At 39.0% G+C, this 8,248-nt stretch overlaps 1 protein-coding gene across 2 annotated transcripts in view; it reads right to left on the bottom strand.

The window, feature by feature from the left end:
- LOC131681153 (uncharacterized) overlaps nt 1–7,474 on the bottom strand; it is a 1,013,105-nt gene extending 1,005,631 nt beyond the window's left edge. For both annotated transcript variants that reach the window (XR_009303879.1, XM_058961864.1), the window contains exon 1: nt 6,300–7,474. The gene's annotated coding sequence lies outside the window, so the exon portion shown is untranslated. The remainder of the gene's footprint in view (nt 1–6,299) is intronic.
- Between the last annotated feature and the right edge of the window lie 774 nt (nt 7,475–8,248).

Genomic DNA, 8,248 nt, shown 5'->3' on the forward strand with positions numbered 1-8,248 from the left:
ATTATTTGACACATACGCACATACATACACACACACATACACACACACATACACACACACATACATACACACATACACACACACATACAGACTTTTTCCGATCTCGACGAACTGAGTCGAATGGGATATGACACTCGGCCCTCCGGGCCGGGATTAGGTTGACGTTTTTCAGAGTGATTGCATAACCTTTCTATATGAGAAAGGCAAAACATCGCGAAGCATCAAATTATAAATGTTCTCAAAAGATATAATATCCGAAGAGTGATAAGAGTTATAAGAAATGTCTCGTCACACTGTTAGGTGGATTAAAAGCGTTTTTACAATAACTACCGGTTTACACCGTCGATTTCGTCTGGGTTTTCTCAATAGCGATCATTGTTAATATTTACAGCTGCTATCAGCTTGATAATCGCAAAACATACGAAAAAAAACAGTTTCGCCTCCAAACTGGTAGCAAAAAACTAATTTAATCCACATAGCAGTGAGATGAGACATTTCTTACACATATCACTGTTGGATCATTCATTAGTTTGCAGAACTCATGCGAAGTAGTAAATCAAAATTATAAAATACACGAATCAAATTATATAAGCTTAATTATTGAAAATTTAAACAAACTTTAGAAATAAGTATAAGATTAATAGAATAAATTGACTCAAACTAACAAATTGATTGAAATAAATAAATGGATTGACTGAACCTGAAATGAATAAAATTAAAGATATGAACAAAATGAATCAAATTAATCAAATAAATCAAACGAATCAAATGAATCAAGTGAAGCAAATGAATCAAATGAATTAAATGAATCGATTTAATTTAAGGGTTCAAATGAATAAAATGAATGGAATGAACAAAGAAAATAAAATGAATAAAAAATAAATTAAATGAAATAAATGAAACAAACGAACCAAATAAACAAAATGCAGTGAATTGACAAAATGAATAAAAAAGAAAAAAATGCATTGATTGAAATGATAAATTAATCGATGTTGTAAGGTTATAAATTAATAGAAAAAATAAATTGTGTCAAAAGAATTATTTGGATGAAATGAATAAAACTGAAAAAATAGTCAGGTTAATAAAATGTTTTTCATTTTAAACAAAAAAGTATGAACTGGAAAAATTAATAGAATGCATTGAATGAAAACAGTGAATAAAATAAGTGAAATGAATGATATGACTAAAATGCACGAAATGAATAAACTGATCAGAGTGAATCCAAATGATGAAACGAATAAAGTAGATCAAATGAACGCAGATGAACAAAATAATAAAAAGATGCTGAATGAAACAATTAATTAAAATGCAATGATCATTTAAAGTTAAAGTTAAAAACATTTTCGAATAAAATAAGAAAATAAATAATCCAGATTGTACGAATTTGAGAACCATTGCATCAGAAAGTTATGAAATGATTTTGAAAATTTTATCTTCCGAGAAAAGGCTTAATATACAATATACAATGGGATTTCTAAGGTTTCTATCCTTTTTTTGTTTTAGTCTTTTCGTTTTCACGCTTCTTTACTTGACGGCGTCGTTTTAAGAGTGTTAAGTGTTTCAACATTATTGATGGATATTAATTAGTTATCAGGAACCTGGAACGTTCAATTTGCTTTGGAATTCAAAGCTTACTTTTTGGTCACATATTCCCGAAAAAAATTGTGCAGAATAGAATTTGCTGGTCCAGTAATTTAATGCGCAATTGAATATAGTAAAGTGAGACAAGGTCACATGACACATTCTTTCGTGACGTTTACAACGATTTGACAAATCTTCATTCGACAAATATGTCATAACTTTATCAAATGAAAGCCCTTTGAACAGAGAGCAAAAGATGGAGAATACGATTCGTAAAAGAGACAAGTAGATAGTTTTCACTTGAATTAAAATAAATAGTGTGAAATGTCTATATTTATATTGATAGTATATTTGTAGTCAACTTACAAGATATAGGGAAAACTGATAAAAACGCCTATTTTCAGTGATTTTATGACAAACTTTAAGAGGAAAGGTTGTACATACATACAGAGAAAGAAAAGGGTTCCACATTGAATTGCATCACGGAAAAAACGCTGTAGAAAATCACCTAGTGGACCGATCCTTTCCAATCTTTCAGATAATGAAATATATCCCATTAATAAGCTTTTGACAAAATTAATTCATTGAATTTCAATACCATAACCGTACACTCGCACCTTACACTTAACTCCACTAATTAGGTTCCATACAACCTCTGACTATAGCTTCTCTCGTACGGAAGCCCACTTTTTTCATGATTGCCTCACATTTGACCTTGGGATGCTTCCGTAGTGCCTTCTTCAAAATTTCCCTGTTTTTTTATGCGCCTTAGTTCCGGTGCGTTGAGGAGTTCATGTCCCTGGGTACGAAAGTGACCCCATCGCCTTGGTTCAACTCCAGGACAACATTTGAATAGTGGCACGAAACTAGATCTGGTCAGAAGATCGTAGGACCCTCGTGTTGCTTTAACAGAGAAAGCAGACGATTCTGTACACACTCCTAAAGGTAAATCTCCTCGTTTACAATCCCGGAAGTCACGAACGGCACACTCCGTTTGCCACATGAGCAGATCGCTTGCCAAATCATGTATTTATTGGCAAACTTTGGAAGTTTCTGCTACCGTACTTCCTCCGAAGCATCTTGTGTTTAGTGGTGAAGAACAGTAGCCCTGAAAGCTGCCGGATGCCAGCCTTGACATAAATCTCATCATCCATGATGGGACAATGAGGCTTCGTCAGTATCTGGGTGTACGATTTCCGGGCCCGTGACATTCCCACCGTATTTGCCGTTCGTCCCTTTTTGGAGCCTTCTAAACTTTGTACGTATGCAGTCCCTCCCGGTCCTTGGCTCTCTGAACGAAAGACTTGGACGGATTCAACTTTTTGGCCACATCCCTGACCGAAGCATTGGGATTCCACTTAAACGCTTTCACTACACACTAGCGTCCATTCTGACCGCATTTATCCTTCCGTTCGATACTCCGAGTTTGTAAGTAACGTTTAATCACATGACTCACTATTCCGAGTTGTTGTCCGATGTCCCGATGAGAGAGTTGAGGATTTTCTAGGTGCTTGCGCAAAATCAATTCTGGACGTTTCCTTTCGGGTGATGCCATTTTTCCGAATTTTCGAAAAACTGACGGCTATAAAAATACAGTGTAAACAATACATTCTAAACTTCTTCTACCCTAATTTTGAAGATAAATTACCCAATGGGTTATTTTCTACAGCCTTTGTTCCGTGTTGCAACTTTATGTGGGGAACCTTTTATTGTTTTTGTAGATTGTTTACCTGATACGAAGATGGATCAATTTGGCGGATCAAAGGTATATTAGACCAATAAGGGTTTGCAGAGATGATTGACTTCCATATCCTGAGCGTTCTGTCATTCAACTAGAGAAAGATGTGTTTAGATGACCATAAAATCAGCATGGAGAAACGGATAACTCCCTTTCCGGATCAAAATTTATTAGACAAATTGTCATACAGTATTAAAAAATCGAATGAAACGGAACTACCACGAAACAATGAAGAGTAGAAAAAGATACAAAAAATCCGGTCCGCAATCCAGGTTAGTTTTTGTCGCACATTGGTTCATTCAATATTGTCAGTTCATTTTATATTGTCGACAACACCCCCGACAGCAGACTGTCCGGAGTTAAAGTTGTTTTCGATGAAACAAACTCTCGACAAAAGGCTACCCAGAGTTTAAACGACTTAACATTTGGAATATGTAGGTATCCTATCCACTCAATAAACTATTCAAACTTCTTATGCACCAAAATATATTCTCAGTCACATCGCATAATTGAGGCGAATCCTGACTAACAACCCACCCACTACCCAATCTGTGGTACTTATGGGAGTGTCTCTGAGTCGGAGCCTTCCGTTCAATAAGTACCACATCAACACTTCCTTTCTCATATTCCAAGTAATGATAAAGATGGTCGTGGCCCGCAATGGTGGTTCTCAGGCGAAATTCTCACTTGGACTGGATCAATTGTTATTCCCAAACAATTCTCCTCAAGTAGTCTGGCTGGAAATGAGAGTCATCAGTCTGCAATCTACAAAGTATACCGTGCTTACGCAACGCAACGCACTGGTTCAGTCAATATCGAAAAATAGGGGCTGGTGTTCACTAAGAGGTTGATGTCTCTATTATCTTGCACCACACAAACCCAGCCAAGTAGCCGTGAGTTATACGGCGGCATAATACAGGAATTGATCCAATTGGTTCCTCCTCCCATGTCGTAAGAACAGACAGAAACAGGAACGGCTATGTTTCAGTTACTGCATGTTTTAGACTATCTACATATTTGGATAGTACTAGATTAGTAAATTAATTCTGATCATTCTTCTTATTAATTCATATTAAACATACTTGCTTTTCTTTCTAGTACGCGCCTGTGAAATGTCTGTCGAAGTAAGTTTTTCAGTACAGTTAATGCTTATTTTGGGCCGCTCAAAATTATTTCATATTCTCGTCGCGTAAACAACCGGTGCCTTTTTGCAAGTTTGTCTTCTGCAAAAATAATATTTGAACTCGGCATGTTTCTAAACACTTTCTCGTTATTCGCCGATACGATATTCCTTGAACGTATTTTTAGACATTTTATGAGTCTCCTGGTGGCTAGGTGCGTGATACTTGAGCAGTGCGCAGTAGTGAATACGGTCTCTAGTAAAAGCAAGTGTCGTACTAACATTTCTTTCTTTTCCTACTACGACCTATGTTCGGGCCTGACCGGCACCGTTATTGATCAATAAAAAACTCGGTATTGTCAGGAGGGATACATTGAGGGATAATTTGTTACTCCCAAGCATTAACATCTATTGATTTTTAGCTAGTTTCGATCAATAACGCAGAAGCAACTAGGGGTGGTCGCACAAGCTCAATCTCATAAATATTTTTAATATTGTGCGAACTATCGAGGTATTTTTATGACATGAAACTGGAATACAAATAGCAAATGTGAAAAGATAAAGGAGTACACCGTTTCTTCGATGAAAATTTATTTATCGTTAGAAACTATGAAATCAAGTATATATGGTCGGTGTTAGGTCAGACCGGACTAAGTGACAGTGCATTGATTTCGAGAAAAACACGTTTAAAGTTTGAATCGCAGCATCCTTTGCATTATAATTGGAAAATAATTTTTGCCATAATTGTTGTTTATTGTTTCATATTTCAAATCCGGTAAAAGTGGAATGTAGATGAAAATTTTTTTCATCCAGTGCAATCATTAAATCACTTTTTGATGTTTTGCGACTTAGTCCGGTCTGACTTAACACCGACCATATGTATAACACCAGAAGGAACGCGCAAGTTTCCCTAACATACCGAGGGATTTGATTGTTCCGTTTATTAGTTATAGAAAATAATTAAAATGTTATAACATTTGAAAAAAAATACGACAAAAATAAATAAATTTTGATATTCCATCAGAACTCAATGAAGGTTTACTATCGTAAACCCCAAAACCACCCTCGCAAGGATTTTTGACAAATTTGCATAGTCATGGACAATTTTCCACTAATATGTTGGCTCAAATTGATTGGACACTGTCGATCTATTTTAATAGCCGGCAAGCAATTTATCATTCCCAATCCATCCCCAAATTCCATCCGCTCCGGCTTCAACCTAAAATCATATATGCAAACCCCGAAAACCCAGTTCAAATCCTTTGCTTCCCCTCCCAAGCAGCATCAGACCACCCATGAATCTCAGTCAACCAACGCCGAACACAGGCGCACGTGAAGCGTGCATGCAGCCCAACCCCAACTACGGCCGTACCTAGTTGAGGCAATTGTGAGAAGCACACGAAAAACACCCAACCGAACAGTGGAAAAGAAAAGTTACAATTTTCCACACGGATTCACTGCATTTCACTCGTCTGCTCCTGAAGCCGCCGAGGTTGACGTGTCGACAGCTCAGTGTTGTAGCTTCCTTCACAGAAATAAGCACCAGGGGTTCTATAGATTCGCATTTCCGAGTGCCTACCCGCTTCGCACCTTTACCTACTGCCCCAAAAAGGAAGCCCACTTTCCACAAAATTTAGGTAGTTTTGTTATACACACCAGCCTCGTCTCAGCAGACTCCCCGGTACGCTTCGCAAGACGTACCCAGCAAAGAGCAAGTGAGGCTGTTCGTCAATAAATCCTGTGTGTACCAACCAACAACCCACACGCAGAAAGGAACAAATCGTCCGTATGAGAATGCTTTCTTCAACAATGGCTCTGAAAAAAGGCCTACTGAGATGCGAAATTGGTTGAGATACTTACTTGTTTTCAAGTGTCCTGACGTTTGACGAAGGTGGAGAACTCAACTCGGCGTTCGGGCGGCACACTGCAAACTGTTCACAAATGCGTAACACTCCCAAGGATGAGTTGTACTTTTTCGGTTAAATGCCGGTAAATCCTTCAGATTTCCTCAGCTAAACAAAATTTCACAAAGCAGTTTCTTCCTTCTTTCACTAGCACAAAATCCCCCTTCCTATGACAACACCACACATTCACCGCACCCTTTAGAACCGAACGTAACTGGTTAAGGATTTACGTTTCTTTTCTTCACACGGTTTCAATAAATAATTTCACTTTTGTACGAACACCGAACCACGTGTCAGACTGAGAACTGTTCACTGGCCACGTATCACAATTGATTCCGTTTTTCATTGGTTTTCTTGAATCCGATGTTTCACCCAGTTTTCCATCAGTATCCTTACAAAGGAGTTTTACAACTTTCCCTACTGCTGGGCTGTTCTGTCGGCGAAACCCCTTTTCTTCATAATAGGATTTTCCACGTGAAACTTTTAAGGTTTTCACCTAAGCAAAGCAGTAAACACTTCTTCGAATCCAGACACGGTAGATAATTTCTTCGCTTGGAATCCGGCCATGCGTGTGAAATGTTGAAACACACCGATATCAGAGGTTTCTTTGATCTTTGAATTCCACTGTCACCATCTGTGACGAAATTTACCTAGCACACCTTCGATGCGGTTGAACGTATCTTCCACGCAAAACACTAGGCCAATCCATCGACACTCGGGGCACGCTTCATGGGGATTTTCTCCGGTAAATACTCCTGCGAATGATATTCACTGTATCGTCGCCTGCCAGCTGTCACATAATTTCCCACCCTGAAAACACATACTTCCCATTCCCCGAAAACACCGTCACCATGCTCGACAGCAGAGTGCCATTAGACATTGGCGAATATTAATACCTGGAATCACTATACTCCTCGAGAATTCCGGCGAACTTTAGCCTGCCGAGCTCAAGAAAGTTCACAACATTCCTTGCCGTGTCACACCCTTCCCTGGGAAAATGGAAAAACACGGCAGAGCTCACCAGAATCCACAGCGGCAAGCACACACCGAACGCATCGAAACCGGAGCCCCGAAACGGCAACAAGGAACGCTCTTGATGCAACGCGCGCGCACTCTCACGTCACACGCGGTCAACAGTCTAAACGAAACTAGCCCAGCACCGATAGCGTGCTGGGGATGGAGACAGCAAAAAAAAAGGTCAGGTTCGGCGCTGCAATCCACCGGATTCGGATAGTCACGATTTGGTTGGGTTCGGGTGTCGCGAAATGCGCAGACAGTGCGGCGCACCATCACCGGCAGTACCTGCCGGGAGCGTACCTTATCAACTCTTGTGCGAACCTTGGTCTCTGATGTGGAAGGATGCCAATAGATACGGGCGCTGGCTTGGTTGTGTTGGTGAGCTCCACCCGTCTGGGATTTTGAGTTCCCGGTGAAGCGACGCTTCGGATCTGGACCGCAGTCTCCGAGGCGAATGGGTGTCAGAACGCAGCCAACGGGCTGTCACGTTGAAATAATTTGAATTTTTTTCTCTGGCTTCATTCAAGTTGGAACAAATGTGTGAGTGCTCTGATTGTTTACTCTTTTTTTACATGACGTTTCCAAAACATTAGGAACGAAGGGTAATAAAGGGATGTTTTAAAATGTCGTTGTCGTGCTCGGATAAGTTGTTACCTGTATGATTGCGCTCCTAATAGAATACATGCTTCAGAGATTAATTCACCTATAAGTGAAATACAAAGTTTATTTTCAATGATAAATTAGACGGAGACTTTATGTCTTCATTAAAGTAGTAGCTTGTGTTATTCTAAACGAAATTGCTGAGGACATTGTATATCTAGCTTTACACTTTCCGAAGAAAATAAATAAATATCGTAATATAATTTTAAAACCCTCAACAATAACAAA

This window comes from Topomyia yanbarensis, chromosome 1, assembly GCF_030247195.1.
Source record: "Topomyia yanbarensis strain Yona2022 chromosome 1, ASM3024719v1, whole genome shotgun sequence".
Lineage (NCBI taxonomy): Eukaryota > Metazoa > Arthropoda > Insecta > Diptera > Culicidae > Topomyia > Topomyia yanbarensis.